Source organism: Micrasema longulum, unplaced genomic scaffold (genome assembly GCF_059751315.1).
Source record: "Micrasema longulum isolate JH-2025_06_02 unplaced genomic scaffold, ASM5975131v1 h1tg000133l, whole genome shotgun sequence".
Lineage (NCBI taxonomy): Eukaryota > Metazoa > Arthropoda > Insecta > Trichoptera > Brachycentridae > Micrasema > Micrasema longulum.
The window spans coordinates 729805-750434 of record NW_028277339.1 but is presented as its reverse complement, the minus strand read 5'-3'; the positions used below and the strand labels follow the sequence as shown (position 1 = coordinate 750434).

The following is a 20630-nucleotide window of genomic DNA, read 5'->3' as shown; positions in this document are numbered from 1 at the left end:
GACAAGTTTGACAGAAATGTGTGGCCAGCTAATAAAAGTTGTTTTTTTTATCTACTATATTGCTAGTGGATGATTGTCCAAAGGTATACCCGTCCAGAGGTAAAACCGTCCAAAGGTACACAGGTCGCCCCTACACCAGTCGCAATGTGTATTATAATTTTTTGTCTTACGCTTCAAGTATCATTCCAGGGCCTTTTGTATTGTAAATTTAATTAGTCGTAAAACAGTAAAAAATATTATATTACGTTTTGAGTACGCCCAAATTTTTGTAGACAGGCTGGATTTCCTCCGTCAGGAGTTATGCCTAGTTTTATATTAACGCTCAGACTTCCATGTTTCCTTGTTAAAAATATTTTTCCTTTCTGTTGCAACAAATTTAGGATATATTACGTTTTAATTATGTATATATTGTTTTTTACAATAAATGTTAAAAATACAAAATGCACTAGAACGTAAACAAAAAAAATCCCACAAAGGCTAAGACTAGTCTAAAAAGGGTTATCCATGCCTGATTTGGAATATTATGTAGTATGTAACTTATATTTGAATGATATAGAGTCCAGAAAAATAAAATACGAAAATAGGGAGTATTTTCGTCCTAGATTACGTTATTAGTGAAGATCGGGACTTGTTAAACGCCATACCAGCAAATCGTGTCTAGATATTAGATCAGTCACATTTCGCCAGTCACATTTCGCCACTCCATACTCGATTGATTTTATTTTTTTAATTGTGTTGTTTATTTTACGCTCATTACAAGTATTTCAGTAATTACTAAACAAAATTTACTAAAAAAAACAAATAAAATTTTCCTTGTTTTTCTTATAAGACGCTAATGTTTCTCCTCGTTTTCCGATCATCTAGGCTTATGTAAGACGCTGTAATTTATTTAAAACGTTGGTAATTTGAAATCAATCAGAAAGTTAAAAAATATCTAAAACAATTCAAATCAATGGTGTCCGCCTTGTACCCAATATAGTATTTTCAAAAGTCGGGAATAACGTTAAAAACATAATACATATTTAGAGGAAAAAATTACGATTCTTACGATATAACTATCATTTTATTCAAAATACGGTTTCAATACAAAACTCACAGTTGGCAACACGTCATTTTGACGTCATGCGTCATGCCTGCAGACTGCGCTTCTAATTAACATTGGGTACAAGTATGTCGTGAAAATGTCATACGTGCCGTTAATCATAGGTCGCGAAACCTTTTGTTTTCAGTTAATCAAAAATATGCGTACTTTAAACCATTGTAGAAAATTTATCCGTCACAGGAAGAAATATTATTAACCTTACCATCATAATTATTCAATTATTTAAGAATAAATTTAATAAAAAAGATGTGATTAAATCCACTTAAGCTATTGAAAAAAAAATTAAATTCAGAATAATTCAAATTCGTGACAAAATTGGAATTCATAGAAGTTACAAACGAGGTAATACGCCATTTCGTGTAAGTGAAAATACTTGATTGCAACCTGTCGCCTTTAAGTACGCTAAAATCAGTTTCTACCCGCAAGGAGTGGAAGAACCAAATGAAATCTAATTAAAATGTGAAAAAATGTGAAAAGCTTCGCTACCCGGTTCTCCGCTGAGGGGGTCTCGTAAAATTGTTCGAATAATTTAATTGCGGGTATTCATTTACATTTCTCGGATTTATAAATGAATTTATTAGATAATTAATTTAATAACCACGCATTTAGTCAGCGTTAGAACCTTTTCAAGAGTACTTGATTTTGATTAGCAATTCCGCGAGAAAACGAAAAAGATTTTAATCTAAAACAGGAGTTTAAAGAACACTTTAGAAAAAATGATATTGGAACGATATCTTTCAAGTTCGTATCGTTGGTATAAAGTGTTAAAAATCTGAAAGCCAAATCAACCCAAATTTACCTGGAAAAAAATACGAATTTTCTTGTATTTTAAAAAGGTATAACATAAGTATATTGTCGAATAAAGTAGGTCAATTTCATTATTTTTTAAAAGCTGTTTTACGAAAGAAACAACATTTAATTTGTCACTTTTCACCGCTACTTGGAACTACTTTTGTCAATTCTTGTCAATTCTTTTCACTTTTTGTCAATTCTTGCCACTGCTTGTCATAGTTGCCGCTATTTGGCGTTACTCGACGCTACTTGACGCTTGCCTATAATTAAATTAAATTACCGTTCAGATTAAAAACATTTTGTTTTATTAAGCAATAAATTTTATGTTTTTTTGCGCCCGGCTTTTACAAATCGCCATGATCGTAGAATAACGACGCTTGTGATTTTCTTCAACTTTACATGAAAACTGTTTAGTTATATTTTTTACACTTCATATCACAACTTGATTAGTACAGAAGTATTTCATTTTTGATACTTGGGTTACTTGCATATATTTTTTATTTTGTTTCAACCTGGAATATAAAGTTTTAATAAAACCAAATATGAAAGAAAGTCTATGTGGGATTTTTCGCAAATCCGTCGTTCTTTTAAGATCACAACGAATTTTTTTACATAACATTACATACAAATCACAGTTGCAGAAACAGTCATTCAAAGAAACGCGACAAAAATATAGAATATCTGAAGAATAAATTAAGTCCGTTTTTTTTTTAAGAATACAGAAAGAGAGCCACATTAAGCATTGAAATTTTAGACGCTACACAATAAATAAATAAATTACGTACTATTATGTTAACAATAATGAAACCTTGACTGATGGATACAAACTCCTCATTTACCAGATGATCTATATTAGGCATCAGATATTAGTTCATGAACAATGAAATACTGTACTGTTGAATCACCCTAAAAACCTATATTTTAAATCTATCCCATTAAGAATCGAACCTAAAAACTCAAAGCATTGTAGAATAACACGCCCAGCATTTTTTTAAGACGCGGAGCTGTCTCCACTCTATTTCCTTTTCCAGGAATTTTACCTGAGAGTAGCCATCGAGTCGAAAACTCTCGTCCAGGGTTGTGGTTCCATTTTACATACATAACTGTATTCTTTATCGGCCCGGACACAGAAAAATGACAATATTACATGAGTGCGTAGATTTTCTCGGTCAGGATGTATCGTCTTTTTTGGGTGATCTGTCGTAGGTTGGATTTATTTCGACGTTTTGGCTATTGTTGCAGGAGCCATCTTCAGGGTGAACTACGTGTGTAGTATAAACTAGCTCTAAATATGACTCTTGCATCGGTAATCAAAACGTCCGAACGAATCCAAACTGCACTGGATTATCAAAAAAATACTGTACATTTCATTGTTACATTTTGAAATATTCTATGATCGCTAAAGCATAATCGAAATAAATTACTCATTTTATGAAATATAGGTAATTTTCAATTTAGTTTCTAATTAACTACTTCTTTATTTTTGATATGATATGAGTTTTTGTTATTTTCGTACTTTTATCAATGTTTGTATTCGCAAAAGGTTTCCCTTAAAATTTATTGCGGACAATCCGAAGTATTTCGCAGAATATCACAATATTTTCAATCTCAGCTTTCTCTGCAGTATCGAATTACATACAGAACAACGAAAGGGATGAAAACAAAAATCTCCCCCATAGAAAATATTACTTTGGGCGAAAATTGAGCCCTGCTTTCACACATTTTTTTCTTAGCTGTCTCATAATATTCTGCTTTGATAAAACGTAAATTTTAGAATGAAAACGGACATTTGGTATTTTTAATTTTTTTACATTTTTCCTGTCTTTATAACATGTTGTAAAGGTTTTAGCTAGACTTTAAGTTTAAGGTACATTTAGTAAAACTTAAACTTAAATTATACAATTGGTACCAACATAACAATATATAATAAAAAAGTACAATTAAATGTATGCATACTGACATCAAAGTTCAATTTAATTTAATTCCTTTATTTATTTTAGTGCTACACGTCAGTCAGATGTTTGTATAAAATTTATGTTTGTATTATGATTTTTATTTTGTGTTCAACATTATGTATGCCTCTACTTATTCCATACATTATTTGGTATTTCAAATTAACATATGGAGTAATATGGTCTCACGGAGTTTAGGGTATGTGACTATTTTGTGGAATATTTTATCCTTTATAATAAATCATTTTATTATGAATCAACTTTGCGGTAAAATAATTAGGACGTTTGCCTTCTATGCAACAGGTCTCGGGTTTAATCCCGACGTGGTTGACGTGAGATATTGTTTTTTTTTAATTTTAAAAATTTATTTATTAAAAGAAAATAACAGTTATTACAACAAAAAAATAAATATTTACAAATAAACCAAAATTATAAGCCAATTATAATTTTCTATACATTACATAATACAATGTCAAAAAAGAAGAAAAAAGGCGTATATTGAGAAAACTACTCTTTATCATTCAACACGTAAAAAATAAATAAAATGTTTCAATAATAATGTAATAATAAAAATAAAAATAAAAAGTTTTTTGTTTAATCGAACTTAAAAATCCTTTCGCTGGCGGATCTATACGGAGTAATACGGAGCTATCAGTCCTCCCTTCTTTCTTCTTTCAAAAAAGAGAAAATAATTACAATATTAAATTGCACAAAAAAACAAAATATTAGGTAGGTACATTAGAAAGGTTATTTTCACCAAAATATTCCTTAGCCCCAGAAGATCTGTAACAAATTCATGTAACAAAAAATTTCAACATACTTTTTTTAGTGTATCAATGCAGTGCTCCATTAACCGCTGGATGCGGAAAGGGAATAATGAATAAATAAATAATCATAGTTTTGTTTAAAAAATTAAATAAAACAACTTTGTTTTTAACCATTATTTCTTTTAACCGACCGGTTTTAAAGCAAAAAAACTTCTTTGTCAAGGTTTACGGAACTTATGAATTATTTTCTATTTTATTTTTATCATGTTTACTAAATACTACACGTGGAGCTAATAAATCCAGTCAATTTTTCTAATAATAATTTTTCTGAATTTGCAAACTATCTGATAAAGACACTGGATTAAAAGTACTTTATATAGAAAATAAAATACTCAAATTAGACAACTTCTAAAAAAAAAAGTATTAGAAATAAATAAAGCGATTCAAATTAAGAAAAAATAATAATAACCAAATAAACAATATTTCTTTTTGTCCACTCCTGTCTAGTTTCGAAAGTATTCATCTCAAATTACCACCCTATTAGGGAGAAAAAGACTTTTTAAAAAAGATTTATTAGCTCCACGTGTAGTATTTAGTGAACATGGACAAAATAAAATAGGAAATATATATATATTTTTGTTTTTTTACAATAAACATAAGTGATAAAATAGAGTATTAAAAAAATAAAGCATCATTACATAATAATGAAATACATATTAATAGTAAACAAAAAAACCCTACAAAGGCATGGCCTGTTCGTGAGTATACAAGAAAATGTCAGTGAATTTTTGCTCATATAATAAATAATGTACAGTTACAATGTTTTTGTGTAACATAAAAAAGAAAAAATAAAATATTCTGTAAAAGATTATATGGTTTTTTTTTTGGCATTAAAAAAAAATATATATAAATTAAAATTCATTAGTTACTTAAACCTTGACGAAGAAGCGCAAAAAAGAAACATTGATAACAGGGACCGTGAAAACATTCGCATCTATTTAGTCAAAGATAACTTCCCATTGTAATCGGGGCCCTAGAACTGTTTAACCGATTTAAAAATTAATCATTTATTTTTTTTCCATTTCAATTTTCGTTGAAATAATGGATAAAATAAACACATGAAAATTGCTTTTTTTTAAATTAAAAAGGGTTTATTTATTATTATGTTCTCATTTTTAATGACAAAACATTGTGTTCTAATATGAGCATTTATTTATTTTTATATCTATCGTATTCTTCCGGAAGCCTTTATTGAAATTGAAAATAAAATGTATACCCACACACAAGCCATGCCTTTGTGGGATTTTTTGTTCTTCTTCTTTAGCTGCTTCTACCGGAGGATGACGACCACCATTCTGGATTCATCACGATCCTGGGCCAGTCTTATCAGCACTGCTGCATCGGGCACACACCGAACCACTGTCTGAGATTTCTGAGCCACGATGCTCTTTTCCGTCCCATGTCTAAAGTACGAGGCTTTTTTTATTTTGACAGTGGTCAGTGGGGCTGGCCGATATTTTTTTTTCCGAATTTTGAAATAAAAGGAGTCTAAAAAGTTGCCTTATGGATTACTCGGAATGCAGAAAATATAAAAAAAAATATTCGACACTACTTTTGGCCCTTAACCAGAGCTTGAAGTTTTCTAAAAAGACGATTTTACGCCAAACCAGCTGTCATTTCGTGTTTAAGCAAGAAAATCAGTCTAATTATTTTTTTTGCATAAAATCGTATTAAATAAGCATCTAAGGGCAAAAGTTGCACTTTCCTTTGGGAAGCATTGTTTTAATGAGCCATTGTTTTCGTCAATATTAGCCAGGCGCTCAACGGAATCAGTTCCGCGGAGTGTAAACTTTTTTCATTTCGGTAGTTTAAAAACGTGTTCGATTTTGTAATATGATTAAGTTATATCTTTACAAAAAAAAACAATATGGATAATTTACAAAAGGTTCAGACAGTGATAAACTTCAAACCTCAGTTGAGGGCCAAAAGTAGTAGGGAATATTTTTTTAAATAATTTTTACGTTCAATGTGATCCAAAATGCAACTTTTTAGACCACTTTCACTTTTATATCTAAAAATTAAACTTCTTACATCATCGGCCCACTTTAACTAACTCTCTCTCATAATGCTTAAAATCGCTTCATTGGAGGCATGGTCAGGCCATGAGATCGAAGCATTCTTCTGCGCAACCAAAGTTCGAAGGTCTCAATTTCGCTCATCGTTTATGTAATAGTATAGGTACTTTGTATTTGTAACTAACTATTTTTTTCATTTTATTTTTATATATAGTTTACAAATGAATAAATTAATATGTATACATACAAAGAATCATAATATGGCAGTGGTAATAATTAGCTAAAAAAATCAAATCAAATATGTATATTCATATACAATTAAGAAAATATAAACTGTAAGAAGACTTTTAGCTAAAATATAGTATAAAAATATAAAGTCTCGCTACCCCACACAAAGCTTATCCATAAAACATTTTTTTAAGTGTTTGCATACAGGTAAACATATGTTTGATAGCTTTATTTTAATAGTTCATCAAATATACCAAAAAAACAAGAGTAATGTACACTTGAACTAAAAATGAATGTTTAATGGGAAGGTTCTATATAAGCTACTAGGTTTATAATATGCTTAAACTTTAAAATTATATATGATAAATGAATACGATTAAACTAAAAAAATGCACAGCATAATAATATAAATATAACCTAGTAAATAAAAGCCAGATGCAATGCATAAGTCCCTTCAAATAATTTTCTATTTTAAGATCTGGTGAAACATGTAGATGACCAGAATGTCAAATTTTTTAGTGCTAATAAATTGACAAAGCAATGAACAAGAGAGCCCAACATATTTTGGAAACAAAACATTTAAAGCGTTGAAATGATGATCATAATATTATGTTGTATTTAACTAAATATTACAAGTTAAAAAAATATTTATCGACATTAAATGCATGGATCTGGTATTGCGCAAATCCCTAAGTAAATAATAAATGTTTTGGCTACATTTACTTATTTTTGACTTAACACTAAAAGAGTTAAGATAGAGTAATAATAGGTATGAATAAAGTTTCTACTAACTAGGCGTGATTGAATATCATTACGAATAATCTGTTTCACGAGGAAATATTTGCACTATTGCAACCTAACCTATTAAATGAAAGCATCCACCCTTTCCCGAAACTGTTCATAAAGACTTGAGTCTTTCTTTAGTTTCGCACATCAATATCAATTTTTTTTAAAACGAATTAAGCGAAAGTTTAATAACTTTTTAGAATCGAACCGCGGAAATAACAAAACAAAGAAACTTTAAAAGCTTTCATTGTACCCCTCACTGCAGTATCGTCAATTTGTGATTAATCAAATACACATGGTTAGCACAATCACCTTTTTCTAATTTCCCAGTTTGACGGTGAAGGAATACAGTGTTAGTTCCAAATTGAGACCGCGGCCGCACGCTCCAGATCCCGCCTTGGAAAGGAAGAAGAACGTAGTGATACAAACAAATCAAACAACGACACAAAACCCAAATACATATAGGAAACATTTGAATAATTTGCCCCATACAACATGCACTCAAGCAACAGAAGAAAAACAATACGTTTCTATTCCAAATCACAGAGGAACATTAAATTATCATGACACTAACACCTGACCTATTGTAAAATGCAAATGGAAAAACATATTAAAAAATAAAATGACGTCATATAGAATGTAAATACAAACAAACAAACAAGTATTATTTGCACTCCTCCTTTAAAGGTAAACAGCGGCACTATAAGGTGGGAATAAACACCCATGGCGCCAATCTACCCAATACATGACAAGGAAAACAAAGACGTATAACAAACTACTTTTCCGTTTGTGCATACGGTGGCTCGTTAAACCCCTTTCAGGTATTGAAGTGATACGTGATTTTAATTGCTCGTCTGTTTGCATTCGTTAAAGCGCGAACATGCGTGCGAATCTCGTTAGATTTAGGCTTATTTGTTTGATATATAGACGGGTCCATGGAATGCGGCAGTGTGCTGGGATGCAGGTACTGTCCGGTTGAGGTCCGATAAAAATCGGTTGATTGATATTCATTAATATAATAATATCCGTATACGAAAGGTTAACTACGGTAACTCCAAGTATGATGAAATTGGTTTATAAATTTGTTGCAACAGAGCGGGAAAAGTGTACGCATTTACAGAGCTTATTACCTGTCATTGGCTAGTTTAAGGGACCACTTTATACACAGTTACCATTATGCATGTGATTAAACATCCACGTTTGAGTTTTGTTAAGTAAAAGAGCTGAAATCTTTATCATGTGGGTAAGATTCATCCGGCTGAACCGTCTCAACTACTAGGCAAAGCCTAAAAACAATTGTTAATTTTTTATACTTCTTCTTATACCTATTAGTTTAATAACAGTGTTCTGAGTATGTCCAAATGTTTGTGAAGGAGTTATTTAAATAAACATTTGTTGCAACATTCAAAATTGAAAAAAAACACTTGAATATTCTTGAGTCCATGGACTGGCACCTGAAGTAAAAGACTGATCATCTTGCCTTTACGTAACTAAAATTACAAAAAAATGTTACGATTAGCGTATGAATTCAATACCCTGTGCACCATTAGGCGTGAAAAGTTATTATGAATGAATTAATTTTATTTGTCCAGGCGGATGGAAAATACAGGTTTGAAGATGAAAGAGAACTAGAACCTTGGGCAAGTGTTTTCGACATTGTGCAACATTCACAATTCTGCTTATGTTTAAACATTTACATTCCTACAATTCTTCCACCAGTCGATCTTTGAGAAATTAAAGACACACCAGGTCATAAGCCCTGGAAATGCATAAATGTTAATCATTTCTCCTATAATATATTAATTTTTATGGGTCCCTAAGAGTTGAATCTAGTCCTTGTCTTCGATTATTGGACAAACTTAAAATATTGATGATACAACACAAATGTCAAACTAGAATATTTCATAGTACCTGTACTGGCACCTGATGCGTAAGACTGATCAATTTACTTTCATGTAATATAAACTATCTGCGGTTGGTGTTCCGATTAGTACCTCATGCACCATTAGACGTAAAAAGGGGATGTTGAAAAGGACGGTGATGTAGTAACCGTTGTAGGCTTGTAGAAGTTAATTGATTCACGTATATTGAATTCAATTATGCCTCCTTTAAAAACACACAATGTAGGAACTTTATTACCCTCTTTAAAAGTTTTCTTGTTTAAGTTTGAGTCTAGCTACCCTCTCTCTCTTGCTTCTAATTTTCATTATTTATCTGCAGTCCGACAGCGTATTGCAAAACTCTTTACTGACACGGACACCTCAAGCCGTGCTGGACCACTTTGTCCTTTTTTAAATGCATCATGCACTGAAGTGAACTACATACGGTGCATATCAATCTGAATTAATATACATTTTGCACCGTTGTTTGTAAAACAAACTATTGGTCGGTATATTGTATTGGTTATAAGATCATATTAATATAAGCTATTCAAATAATTCATTTCCTTAAAACTATGTTAGAATGTATGTACACATTTTGCACTATTTAATTTAATCTCACAATTACATGAATTAAACTATTGTATTTAACCATCTATAAAAAAAATAATACGGTGTGCCCACGCCGTAATGAAAATTATAAATTTTTAAGTATTTGTAAAAAAACCAAATAAAAATTTTTAGAAACTGATTTTTTATATTTATGTAATTTAAATTTGAAACACTTACTTTATGGTTAGTAAACATAATTTAAATGAATACAAAAAAACTCTATTTTAAACAAGTTATTTTTTACCGACCAGTTTTTAAGCTAAACAAGCTTCCTTTTCAAGGTATACTTTACTATTGCATGTTTCCCTATTTTATTTTTAACAGTGAAGGTTATTACTACTAAATGTTAAATCTAACCATACGTACGCAATAGTTCAAGCCTGTTTGTCGGGTAGTGTTTGTCTTTGTAAAGGTAGGAGATGCGGGATGAGGGGGGCACGATCTTTATTGCTAAAACTAAACAGGAGTGGACCACACGAAATATTGTTTATTTGATTATTTATATATTTTTTGTTGTTGCTGAATTTTTTAAAATGAAACTTCTGTCATTTTATATATATCATCAGCGAAAAATGTAAGGAAAAGATAGGTGTGCATTTCCTTTGCCTACAAAAAAGGTTTTATTGAAGTAGTTCGAGATTTACTTTGCAGATTTGTATCATATTATTAATGTCATAATGCTTCAAGAATGTTCCAATGGGTGTAAGTCTCCTTGGCTTAGAATCCAGGACAATGTCGAATCCCGAAGGATTTGTGGGTAGGACTAATAATAATGAAATAAGAGAATCCTTCGGCGTAGACCCCTTCTGGCCAAAATTACGAAGTCCCAACTAACGAAAGTGGTGAGAATCTAATGAGTTTGCTCTTTCAAAATAAAGAAAGGGATAAATGGAATCAAGAAAACAGGAATTTGACGGATAAATCTAGATCTTTTTGCTTGTTAATTAGCTTGAAAATAAAATATAAAAAGAAAACTTGAAAATTAAATTTTAAAAAAATATTTATCTGAATTTAGAAAAAACCAAATAAATTATGCAATGTTAACAGATACAGTTTTACTAATTTACATGTTTTTACAATCACAAATAAATAAATCTCAATGCTTTCATATTTAATTGAGTAAAATTATTCAATCAAAATAAGAATATGCAAATGACGACTTTCTCTCAATGAACTCACTGTAGACTGCTTTTATGAATTTTAATTGAAAATTTACTCTTGGGGCATAAAATATTTTTGGAATTTCAAGGAATTTTGTCAATTCTTTTAGATTAATAAAACAATTATAAAAAAGCAACGTTTAAGTTTTTCACTTGTGTTAAGTTTTTTTAAATATTTTTTTTTTTGTTCTCTGTTTATTTTAATTGGATCGTTTTACGGTAAGCACATTGGAAATTAGCGAGATATTTTATTCTACTTATAAGAATACGTTTTTATTTTATTTCTATAATTATTATGAATATCATACCCGGACCAGTGGAAATACAAAAATATTAATAACGAATATACGTTTTTTCCGGGGCTTTCTGCCTTTACCAGACTCGTTTTAATAACAAAAAAAACATACTTATTTCGATTTTGCTGTTTTATAAAGCGAGAATTAAAACGACAAAACATTAAAATTGTTAAAACTTATCTATGGAAGAAAAAATATAGACCTTTCAAATTTATCCAAAATTGTAAATTCAATATGGGATTGCCTTGAACTGTTATCTCTCATCAACTTCAGGGTGCCTGAAAGAATGACTAGACAGGTGCCACCGTTTTGTAGCAACAATTCACGGACAGTGTATACTTTTATTGTCGTATTGAACAGACTTCATGAACTCGGCAATAGTTATTCCCACGTATCTGATATATTTAATGTAGGGTATTGTTCCTGTAGAAAAAACCTTTTGAATTTTTTCAAAGATGGTGAATGGTAATTTTATTTATTTATGCATTTCATAATATATACACTTTTTTGTTCACTTTACTCAGCTGTATGAAACAGTACTCATGATTTTCTTTTATTTGAAATAAAACACTTAAATTTACCACACAAGAGTTAATTACATTAAAACACGACTAGTTTCAGGTAATCAGTATTACCCATCCGCAGGTGTAAATATAAACTATAAACATGATTTTCTTGTTATAATACTCAAAAATATTTTATTATTCAATTTGTTTTTTACATTTATTCTTAAATTATTTAAACTTTCTACTAAATATGTTGTGTAATTTTTAGGTAATTTTTTTTTTATAAATCTTGAATAATTTTTAGGTTGAATTTTTTTATAAATCTTGGGTATAAAGAAATTTATGATTTAAAAAAAAAAAACACTAAGCCAAATATGTTAGAATTATTATTTTTTTTCAAAAGCCAGATTTGCCGTTTATGTTCATAAAACAAACAAACACACAGTATTCCCTGAGGTTAAGTTCAAATATCAGGAGGCTAGGAATATACGGTGCAAGACGCTTTTTTTTGTTTTTTTTACACTGCACCATAAAATTTTTTAAATTCCACACGTTTGCTTTACTATTTTGTATAAAAAATGTACATAAAATGCTTTTTTCTTATAATTATACAAGTATTTTTGATGTCGCGCGTGACAAATGTACTTTGCGAATAACTTTTACCCAGGTGGGTAGACTCTAGAATAGAATGTTTGAACTAAACACAAATTAGGACTACTAAAATATTTAAACGGGCTCTATTTTTAGCTACAAACTGCTTTTATTTAGTAGGAGTATACGTTGTTCTTTTATTAATATAATATATCTAAAAATTGTGGATCACTATTTTGTATAGGTGTATTTATTGTATTTTACTAGACGGATTTAACCTCAAAGAATAAATGAATAAAATAATTTAAGTAACTTACAATTTTTGGTTTATTACATATGAAAATACAAATATTAAACAAAGAATACTCTAAAGTGCATTTGAATACTGGTGAAGACAGAGAAGGGCGGATGACGTGTTACGCGCCCTTTCATAGTTCCATTGAGCACTGCGGCCAGACAACAACACATCCTCGTCTCTCACTCGCTGGTCCCCACAATATCATTTTCCAGATATGATTCTATATTTAAATCCTATCAAATTATTTTTTTCTTAATTGAACGGAAAATAAAGTTTAGTGACTTTGGCTAAAATAGGTAAAATGGCAGCACTGAGTAAAACTGTCATTCAGTCCTTGTTAACTAGGACAAATTATGAGTCAATTTAAAACGCATAGAATGTTCCGTTTTTGTTAAAACTTCCAAATAAAAAGTATACAAAAACATTTTTTTACAAAAAATATAATATTCTGTAAAATTTTGAGTTAATCCATCGATTACTTTCCGAGATTTGTGGTCACAAACATACGGAACCTACATTTTTATATAAATAAATAATGCCCTTTTTCTGGGTGGGCAATGAAAAATACAGCTACGTAAGAATGTCTTTATAAAAAGAATCAAAATAGATTTGCCCAGTTTGGTTAAATTCCAAGCCATACTTGTTTTAATTTTTGGATTACCATATGTAACTTTTTTTTAAATATAAAATTAATTTAAGAGTTCTCTTTACCGAGGAAATCTGTTGTGAGGAGGACGTACGGTGTCCAAATTTACAAGAACGATTATTGGACTAACTCGAACTAAATATCTGTCTGTTTTTTTATTTTGTGTTTTAGTAGTCGTCTTATTTATTAGAAACATATACTGTTTAATTTATGAACATATATCGCTACGTTTCCTTAGTTGTATGTGATAAGAAAATCACATTTGTTAGGTTCGATTCATTGAACAAAATTTACATAAAGTTGATAAAATACATATATTATCAGATTTTGGAGAGCCAAGAAACAAGTCGTTTTTGTCAGTATGGAAAGCTTTTGATTTTAAGTCAAAGAGAGCTAAAATAATCAAAGCATAAAAGTCAGTCAGTCAGTCCGCCTCGCAGTGTAGTGATTAGCGCGTTCGCATACCATGTTCGAGGTCCCGGTTTCATAAAATATTGGTTTTTAAGCACACTGCAATATTTCATTATTCCTGGACTGTTCTAAAGCCTGGCTTATATTTCACGTAAAAAAAAACCATATGGCGACACAGGTAACATTAATGCAGTACCCTATTCACCACGTTGTGTAGACAGGAAAATGATATAAACGATTAAATTCCTAGATTCATATGACATAATTTTCGGATGCAACAAAATATCTTAATAATTACTTATTGGGAATTCAAAACGGCGTCCAACAATTGCTTCATTAGGAGATTGATTTTCTTCTTCTTCTTCTTAATTTTTTAAGAGATCCTAAGATCTGTGTTACAGAAAAATAGTTGTTCTCCTGAGATAATGAGGTGCAACTGATCCTCCTCTCTTGGGCGATCTTCCAAGTGGACGTTGTCCAGATGGGATTGCAATGCCCACAAGTCCGTTGCTGCTCATTCTGTCCACATAGTCCCTCCAGTATCTTCGTCTGGATCTGCTCCATCGTACGATATCGTTTATCTTACACGTATCTCTTATCATAGTATTTCGGATTCGGTCTCCAGTAATGGACCTTAACCCCTTTATTTCAGCAGTTTTGAGAAAGAACAGTGTCAGCCGGCGCGGCACTTCCACAGCATACGTCATGATGGCTCTCGAACATGTTTTGTATATTCTGACCCTACCGTCGATACGCATATCTTTATTTCTTCGTTTTAAATTCCTCAGACACCCCGACACCGTTGATGCTTTGTTGACTAGTTCTCGGATTTCAGTGTTCAGATGGTTATGACTTTAGATTTCTTCTCCCAGATGTATGAAACTCATTACCTGTTCACTGTCTTGTTGCCAATATTCAACTTACACCTTATTGATTTTGAGAGTAATTACTATCTGCAGCAAAAGCACTCCAAGCAACCGTTTTAAAGTTTGAGGGTATTTCTATTGGTTTCACTAATACAACAATTTTTTTTTCAGTAAGCGAGTTACTCTTGTAAATTTAATTTAATCAAACTTAATTGCTTTCATTGCCTCTTTGTCTGTGGGTTTGGCGAATTGTATGGAAGACTTATGTAGTACACTGACATTTTTCATGACCATATTGCAATTACAAAAATGGTATGAAAAACTATTGTAATTTACTTGTAGGTTTTTTCACGCGTTTCACAAATAAATTCGTAGCTTTTTGTGTGACACCTTTTCAATAAATGATTAAAATCAACCGACCCGCCTTTCCGGATTACCAGCGCCACTGAACCATTGCTAAGCGTGGAATTAATAATTTGTGTACGCGTGTCTATACAGTGGCATAAGCCTAACACGCGAATGACGCGGTGAGTAATATCTGATTAAATCATCAATTATACTTATTTATTTTACAGAAACAAATAGTCAACATAATAACATATAAAAATAAATTAACTCAGTTAATTTGTTTTGGTGTCAGAAAATACCAAAATGTTAAAAAAAAAACTTTTATTTACAATAACAAATTCTGAATATTTCCCAGACGGAATTAACCTTATTTATATATTAATTTTCAACAGAGATGATATTGTCGAAAATATGAAAGTCAAAATTTTTATGATTATTTTTATTTAAAAATTTATTTATTAACCCTGACGGATTATTACATTCATTTTACAAAAATAATGTGTAATTTTTTATTGACACTCCCTTGTTGATAATAATATTTTTTACATCTTTTGAAAAGTTTGTCTGGTAGTTTATAGAATAATTTCAGTCCCTGATTTATTAGTCTCGATTGTCCTTGTCTCGTTTTGGAATGTTGTATGTTATATTGTTCTGATATTCTTGTATTATATCCATGTTCCTTACAAATTTTTAGTTTTAGTTCTTTGTCTACAATGATATCAGTGGCAAACTTATGAAAACATTAAATGATTTGAGTTGGAAAAGTTGATTTACATTTAATTGTTTAGTTTTTTTAAAGAGTTAATTAGTTCGCGTTATACTAGATTCAATATTTTATTTTGCTGTCGTAGTCTGTTAATCTTTATTCTATGTCATTTTGGTTTCCTGTCCCCCTTAGTTGTTGCATATAACATATTTTATATTTGACACAGGCTTCAAACATAAGATTTTTTCCCTTTTTTGAAACAAAGCTTTTAATTTTTGAGAAAAGACGCGATAATGTTGCTATTTTGCTAATTACATTGTAAATGTGAGTTGTCTATGTCAATTGTCTGTCTATTGTTAGTCCTGAACATTTAATTATTATTTTTTACGTAGCTTATGATCTGTCATCGGCTGGGTGAAACATTCACCATTCTACCTATATGTATATATTTCCACATTAAATAATGCCATTTTTCGATTTTCTGTACGCACGAATTAAAAATTGGATCAGGCTAATAAGTGAAAAGGTGTTTTATTTGTAGTGTTACTTAAAGGATTAACGTAAAAGCAAAATTGGCTTTCCTATGTTAAATACGCATGTATCAAAATTATGTGAAAAAAATTCTTTGGCACGGGACAACCCCTATTATTTTTAAATAAAAAAATATGAAACTTGAACCTTCCCAGAAACCGTGACCTCAAGCATGGTTGGAAAACACTTTAACAACTACACTCAGAGGAGGGCTATTAAAGATTAATTAAATTTATTTTAGTGGAAAAGGAGGGGGAAATAAAAAAATATGTTGATTTCGAAGATATTTGATTTATTCTATTTACGGCCTTTAGGAGCAATATTAATTATTTCTCTTATTTGGTTTTATAATTATATTAAGGAACAGGGAAGCGTCCCTTCACACTGACATACCTACAGCGCTCTCTATTTTGTTTATCATATTGTTTTGATCGCCAGAATTAATTTGATCTCGGATGTCAGCGACCTTGTATTTTATACGGTGTACGGGAGAAGTTACTCTCGAGGATAAGTGTCTAACAACGCAGAGATCCCTAATAAATAGCGAATCTTCCTTCTGTGTAATTAATCGTAGCTCGTGATAGCTAGATTATCGTTTCATGAATGTTCCTCATATAATAATACCCAGCGTATTTATTCATCAAGATCACATTATATTAATATCCTGTATGATTGATTAACAGCAAATAAATAATTAATAATGCATTTGAATTTTTAGATCTGCACTTTTTTTAGTTGAAGCAGGAATGCAAAACTTCCCGCAAATGCTGTTTATTTGGCACACAATTTGACACCTTCGTTGTTAAAATAAATATTTTTACGTTGCGATGTGTGTTGGTATTACGACAAATTATTGTTGACAACTGTTAAACCTATAAAATAAAAACTATTTTTGACATGTATGTTCTCTACACATGCCGCTAGTGCCATTTATATGTGAAACCCGGAAACCTAGGAAGTCTTTCTTGATTTAAACCATTACTAAGATATACCAGATCTTGTGAGCGGTCGTAATTTTTTTCCACCAAGCTTTATTTTTTTGCGGTATTTTATTTTAATCTTACTCGTACATAAAAAAAATTAAAATATAGTTTATTTTGATTGAATAGTACGGGATATGATAAATAGAAAATATTACACATCCATGCGTATTTTTTTAAAATGCGTCTACGCCCAATACAATAACATCTCGTATAAGTGTAGAGAAATAATATGTTGCAGAAAGTAACAATATTTTTTTAAAAGTTGATTTAAGATTCGGATCATTTAATTAATTGTAAATTTAAGTAAATAAGCAACATTTTCAGGCGTTGCCTAGTGTGTAGGTGAAATAATTCAATTAGATGAATCTCACCCGCATAAATAAAGGTTTCAGCCCTTTAACTTCACAAACATCAACAAATGAAAGAATTGAAGGAATATAGATGTTCAAATATAGGCAGAATGGTGAATGTTACACAGTGTTTACACACTTACAGTGGCCACTTAAACCTGCTTTTGACAGGTCATAAGCCATGTAGATGCCTAGACTTCTATATTACCTTTTCTTTAATGTTCTTCATCTCTGTCGTAATATGTTAATAAGCATTGCGATAGAGAAAACAAATTAGTCAAAAAATATTGTACATTATGTATTTTTTTACAATAATTTTCACTGAGCAGATTGTAAGAGCGCTTTATGTGGATAAGCAATGCTCGATAATTTTGATGAATGGAAATTTAAACATCGTTTTTCTGTTCCTCTCTCGCAAATGTCTCTCCGATACTGTGCAAAAAAGACTACTTCACGTCGGAGAAATTTTGCATAGTGAAAATCGACATTTGGCTGGCTGTCCCGTTTTCTGCACACCAAAACTTAAACGATTTGCTTATTTTGATTGCAAAATATATCAAAATAACATTTTCTATATCGGTACGTCTTGCATTTTTCAAAAATAGTTATTAAATTTTTATACCGTGGGCCCGAAAATAGCGGATAAAACTGGCCATTATTACCGGTTTTTGGACGGTTCAAGTTCCCATAGTAAACAATTTATCAAAAAAGCAAAACAAAAGAGATATGCCAATGATAATTATCTATAATGCGAAAAAAATCACCGCTCTCGTGCCATAATTCAGGGAGAAAATACGTCTGTATGTAAAAAAAGGGGGACCGCGTTTCCTTTTAATTGCAGTACAAATTTAATTAGATCGGTAATACCAAAATTTAATGAGATTCCGCTGTTTGTTCAAACCTTTTGAAAGACAATCTAATGATTTATTTCTAATATATAGTATGTTTCTACTTTATTTGTTTAGTAGCAATAAACGGTTTGATTTATCTTGATTTCGTAAATAAATTAATCTTGCTAATTATTTATCGATTTTCATGATTCAATAAAGTAAAGTTTAAACGGATTCATAAAATCTAAAACGTTAAACGTTGAACTCAATGTCGTAATTTAAAACGATATGAAAATATTTGTAAACAACTTTTTTTTCTTTCAAGTCAAATCCAAATACCGCTTTTTTTAAAAATATTTTTTTAAAATTATTTTATTTTTTTATTTATAAATCATATAACACATAGTATTTTACGAGTATAATACATTGAATTACATTTCCAGGAGTTACAACAACTCAATTCGGGACATAAATAGTATTAACATTTAGAAAATAACACATGTTGAGAACAACAAAGAAACAAAGCAAGTTTAGCACTTTTATAACTAAATATACAACAACAATATATACGCCTAAAACCTTTTCTTACACAAGCAGAATAAATATATATAAAAAGACGCTTTTAAGAATAAAAAAAGGAGTGAATCTACTAAGGGAGATAATGTCATTAACATCACACGCCATGCAGATAATGCTGCCATAGTGATGATGAGAACATATCAATCCATCTTTTAGCTTGTTCTTATTTATTTACTTGTTTAAAATTAATTTATTTGGAAATGTTTAATACCTAAACACAGTTGCTTCAGTGGTTGTTTATAATATCAAACAATTGTTTAAAATAACGTTAATATTTATTTTCAAACGCCCTCACTCATCGTTCAGTATTTTGTCAACTTAATTATGAGCTAATTGTCGGCTTACCAACTGATAAATCATAAACATTCGGACTAAAATTAAAATCTTTAACACACACATATTAATTAATACAATTGTACTTTTTGGTTGAATGAACAGTAAGAAATATAAGTTAATTTAAATATACGAGCATTAAATTCACAAAGGGTAAACTTGAGAAAGCCTTCCTGAGAAATTTAGATGAAATCTCGAGGCAGAATATAATTTTCCATTTGGTTTGCCTTAGTAGCGACCAATTCCTGGCCATTTATTGTTGTTTGAATAAACATTCATACTCATTTCACAACCCAAGAAATCCATATAAACCTATACATTATTGGAATTTCGATATTATATTTAATTTTAATAAACCACGAAACCGAAATATTCTAACAGTCGGTACCCATATGTAAATACCAAATCATATTTTATAATTTTTATTTTTTCTGCATTAAAAATTGCAAAAGAAATGAACTTTTTTTTCATCATTCACCAATAGGACAGGACACTTCATTGGTTCACCAATCGCAGCATATTTTGATCATTTTTGTTACATGAAGGTAAGATGATCATGACTAGAGTCTAAAGATTATAAAATATTCGAGTATAAAAACTCCGTTTTTCAATAATAAATATTTCACATCAACCATGCCGGGAATCGAATTCGAGACATCTCGTATGGTAGGCAAACGCGTTGACCACTACACCACGAGGCTAAAATTTTGTTTTCACGACTGAAATATATTTATACATATTGCTATTATTTACTTTTGTGTAAATATGTTTTTTTGATTTTCCTTTCTTTTTAATTTATCTTTATTTACAATATTTTGAGTTTGTCCAAATTTTTGTAGACAAGGACTGGATTCAACTCCCTGGGGAGCTGTTCATATTAACATATTACAACAGAGATGAAGAACATTAAGGATCTTTATTTCTTCCCTAAGTTTCACTAAGCGTGTACTAAAGGAATATATTTCGGTATTTTATGATGTTTTTCTGTCTTTCATACTTTAG

The 20630-nt window shown here is 30.4% G+C and overlaps 1 protein-coding gene across 3 annotated transcripts in view; it reads left to right on the top strand.

Moving 5' to 3' along the window:
- Window positions 1-20630, top strand: part of Nos (Nitric oxide synthase) — a 436979-nt gene that overhangs the window by 210755 nt on the left and 205594 nt on the right. The gene's annotated exons all lie outside the window — the stretch shown is intronic.